The 4,921-nt window shown below is 39.6% G+C and overlaps 1 non-coding gene across 1 annotated transcript; it reads left to right on the top strand.

The window, feature by feature from the left end:
• The first annotated feature begins 868 nt into the window (after positions 1–868).
• Positions 869–1,004, top strand: LOC133233863 (small nucleolar RNA SNORA43). Its single transcript, XR_009731908.1, has one exon. It is a non-coding gene; the product is annotated as a small nucleolar RNA SNORA43 (small nucleolar RNA).
• The last annotated feature ends 3,917 nt before the right edge of the window (positions 1,005–4,921 follow it).

Consider the following 4,921-nt stretch of genomic DNA (forward strand, 5'->3'; position numbering starts at 1 on the left):
GTTATTGTTGTTCAGCTGCTCAGTTGTGTCTGACTCTTTGCAACCCCATGGACTGCAGCATGCTGGGCTTCCCTGTCCTTCACTATCTCTCGGAGTTTGCTCAAACTCATGTTCATTGAGTTGATGATGCATCCAACCATCTCATCCTCTGTCGCCCCCTTCTCCTCCCACCCTCAATCTTTCCCAGCATCAGGGTCTTTTTCAATGAGCGGGTTGCTCACATTAGGTGACAAAAGCACTGGAGCTTCAGCTTCAGCACCATCCTTCCAAGGAATAGTCAGGGTTGATTTCCTTTAGAATTGACTGGTTTGGCCTCCTTGCAGTCCAAGGGACTCTCAAGAGTCTTCTCCTTGATAAAATGAGTTCAAAAGCATCAGTTCTTCAGTGCTCAGTCTTCTTTATGGTCCAACTCTCACATCCACACATGGAGGGGGGTGATAAATTAGGAGTTTGGGATTAAAAGATGTACACCAGTATATACAAAGTAGATAAATAACAAGGACCTACTGTATAGCACGGGAAACTATATTCAATATCTTATAATAATCTATAATGGAAAAGAATCTGAAAGAGAACATGTACATAGATATATGTGTTCAGTTCAGTCGCTGAGTTGTGTCCGACTCAGCGACCCCATGAACCACAGCACGCCAGGCCTCCCTGTCCATCACCAACTCCCGGAGTTCACCCACACCCATGTCCATCGAGTCAATGATGCCATCCAGCCATCTCATCCTCTGTCGTCCCCTCTCCTGCTGCCAATCCCTCCCAGCATCAGGGTCTTTGTATGTATATAAAAAACTGAATCACCTTGCTATGCAGCTGAAACTGCACAGCACTGTAAACCAACTGTACTTCAGCGGCTCCGCAGATACTGGACCTGCCAACATCATCAGAGCAGCTGCTCTGCTGCCCCTGTGACACTGGGGCAGAGAGGAAGCAACTATTTCTATACTCAGTGCTCATAACAGTGAGTGCTAAGTGCAGTTTATAGCCAGACATTGCTGAGAGAAAGAAAAACTAACACAAAATTTAAAAAATCTATACTTCAATTAAAAAAATCATAAAATTTTAAAAAAGCATGAATGCTCGTCCAGATTGAGATGTGCTATTTAAGATTAAATTCACATTGGATTTAATATAAAAATGTAAAATATTCATTAATTATTTTTATGTCAATTGAATGTTGAAGTGATCATATTGTGAAGATACTGGAATAAGTAAAATAAGTTATTAATATTAAAACTAAAAAAAGTTGTATGGAAAACCCAAGGAGTGAGGTATTATAAAATCTTGATAATAAAGACCCTGGAGTCTAGAATTTAGGATCATTCTATTATTATTATCTTTCTAAAGAAATTAACAGTGAACAAAGACTGGAGGCTATGTTTAAATAACTTATTCCATTATAACCCCTCAGCAGGGGGTGGGGAACAAGCGAGAGCTAAATATTAGTTATTATCATATAACTATGCAGCAGGAGCTATAAACAACAGTATTTGCCATGAAATTACTATTTACCTAAATAAAACTGTACTGCTTTGAAAAATCTATACTACAAATACTGTAAGTTCCTTTAAGGGTATTCTCCTACTCTATCCTTGAACCTAGAAATAAGTCTGGTTTAATGAAATGTTTACTGTATTAAATAGATGAGATTTAGCCAGTGTGGTTTTCATTTATCTTCCTTTTCCATGACCAAAACTGAAGTATATAAACAGGATTTTACTGGAAAAGTACCTTTGGCAAGAAAAAGGGGATACCCAACACCTGTGTGGTCCACATTTTCTCTGTCACATTCCTTTCTTCCCAGTTAATATTACTTAGGTTTCTAAATTAATTTTTTCTAATTCTCCTTGAGGCACAAAACTTAAATTTGGACCAAAAGCAAGCCAAGATGGATGAGATATCATGGCAATATTTTTTTTAATAGTGATTATAAACATGGCCAGTCTTGGCTCTGCCACAGACTATGATACTGCACAAGATTCTTACCTTCTCTAAGCCTTGGTATCCACATCTACTAAATGAGTGTGATATTATCAGCTTCACAAGAGTTATTGAAGGGATAGAGACAGATCATTTGTGCTTATAGTTGTCACTAATATAACCATGTAGCATTTTACTCGGAGAAGGCAATGGCAACCCACTCTAGTACTCTTGCCTGGAAAATCCCATGGACGGAGCAGCCTGGTGGGGTGCAGTCCATGGGGTCACTCAGAGTCGGGCACAACTGAGAGACTTCACTTTCACTTTTCACTTTCATGCATTGGAGAAGGAAATGGCAACCCACTCCAGTGTTCTTGCCTGGAGAATCCCAGGGACAGGGGAGCCTGGTGGGCTGCTGTCTATGGGGTCGCACAGAGTTGGACACGACTGAAGCGATTTAGCAGCAACAGCATTTTACTTAACATGGTGAATAGTTCCAAACACTACTATAAGTGAAATAAATTTAAAAACTAGGATTTGAACCCCAGGCAGTCTGGTTCTGAATCCAAGAGCTTCAATCACTGTTCTGAGCAGCTTCCATATACACATATGCACTCAAACGGGGAAATATAAACAGTAGTGATTATTGCTACAATTAAGATTATATCTGCTAGCTATCGCTGTATAACAAATTGTCTCAAAGGACAGTGGCTTAAAGTAACTATAATTTAGTATTTCTCACTAGTCTATGTGTCAGTGGGTAGTTTTGCTGATCTGGCTCGTGCTTGGCTGATTTTGGCTAGACTTTCTTATGAGTCTATGGACAGCTCACAGATTGGCTAGAGGCTGACTGGTCTTGGATAGTTGACACTGGTCAGGTGACCTGAATCTTTCCTATGCATATTTTACAATCCTTTAGTGGGCTAGCATTGGTCATGTTCTCAAGGTTATGGCAGAGATTCAACAGCAAAACTGAATCCAGTGCACACTTCCCACCACATTTATTAATATCCCATTGGCCAAAGCAAGTCATGTGGCTGACCACAGAGTCAAGAGCTGGAACAAAATGCCCCTCCCCAAATAGGAGGAGTGGAAACTTGGGGCTTTCAATGCAATCCATTGCAGAAATACTCAGAATCACAGGGGCAGCAGAATTAAACCTGAAAATGAATTATTTAAACAATATGCTATCAAAAACCTACATGAAACCATGAAGAATAAATATACCTAAAATTGTCTTAAGATTTATAAAACACAATATTAAGTTAAATTATTAACATTTGATTAGGACTCCAACATAAGTGATACCACATGCATTTTTACATATAACTCTCATAATATATCAGAGAAGACAGGGCAGAGTTTCAGGAGCCAACTTCCCTTCGGTTATTTTTACAACGCAGATTATACTAGTGAAAACTGGCAAATTTTGTAATAGCATACCTTATTAAGAGGGAGCAAACTGGTTATAATGAGAATCAACTGTATTGATCATAATGATGGTTGTGATGGCTTCAAATTCAATTTGTAAAATACTTCATCAAAGAATTTCAATGTGGTATTTCTGGGTTAAAAGCCAAGATAGTGTTTTATGATACTAGGTAAAATGATTTTGCTGTTAACATAAGTATAGCTCTAAAATACACGGTAGAACCTTTGTATTTGTGTAGATGGCATTTAGAGATAAGAATAATCATAATGCTATTTCTCCTGTATAGCAAAAGGAGATATAATATACATACTCTGAGCAAGAGGAAGATTCTTCAACAAGAAATATTTGAATGTGTGGTGTAGACACCACTTATAAGATGCATAGGCTTGAATAAACTACTTACCCTCTCTGTGCCTTAGCGTTCTCATCTGTAAAAGGGAAGTAATAATAGTGCTTATTTCACAGGGCTGTTAAGAATCCACCAAGTTTGTCCTTTCTTTTCATGATTATTCTTGAGTTAGTATTTGTTGAAATAATAATTAAAATAAGAATAAATATATTCTTGAAATTTTTCATTATTCTCTTAATTTCCATATGAATTATATGACTGATTTTTCCATTTCTACAGCATTGTACTATTTTTTTTTTAATTTAAAAAAAATTCTGGCCATGCCAAGTGGCTTATAGGATCTTAGTTCCCCAACCACAGATCGAACTGGTGTCCCCTGCAGTACAAGGGTAAGGTCCTAACCACTGGACTGCCAGGGTATTCCCTTAGTCCCTTTGATTAAGCAAATTATATATAGAATTTGGGCTTTCCAGGTGGTTCAGTGGTAAAGAATCCACCTGTCAATGCAGGAGATGTGCATTTGATCCCTGGGTCAGGATGAGCCCACGGAGGAGGGTATGGTAACCCATCCCAATATCCTTGCCTGGAGAATCCCATGGACAGAGGAGCCTGGAGAGGACACAGTCCACGGGGTCACAGAGAGAAAGACACAACCGAGCTGCACAAGCATGAGCACGTATATAGAATTTAAATGAACCAAATTGTGTTTGCATTTTACAGAATCTAAAGCCTCCAATTAAGATGTGCAGATGGGAGTTTTCCATTTATCAGCCATCTTCTGTGGAGGTACAATATCATTGCCTAACTTTGCTGCTGCTACTGCTGCTGCTAAGTCGCTTCAGTCGTGTCCGACTCTTGGCGACCCCATAGACGGCAGCCCACGAGGCTCCCCCGTCCCTGGGATTCTCCAGGCAAGAACACTGGAGTGGGTTGCCATTTCCTTCTCCAATGCATGAAAATGAAAAGTGAAAGTGAAGTCTCTCCGTCATGTCCGACTCTTCGAGACCCCATGGACTACACCCTACCAGGCTCCTCCATCCATGGGATTTTCCAGGCAAGAGTACTGGAGTGGGGCGCCTAGCTTTAGGGGACACTAAATAACCAAACTAAAGGGAAAGGGATGAAGAGTTTCAGAGAACTGAGTAATCAGGGACTTTCTAGATACTATGGAAATGCCTAGGATTATGATGGGCTCAGAAATGATGGGAGTT

This window comes from Bos javanicus, chromosome 20 (genome assembly GCF_032452875.1).
Source record: "Bos javanicus breed banteng chromosome 20, ARS-OSU_banteng_1.0, whole genome shotgun sequence".
Taxonomy (NCBI): Eukaryota; Metazoa; Chordata; class Mammalia; order Artiodactyla; family Bovidae; genus Bos; species Bos javanicus.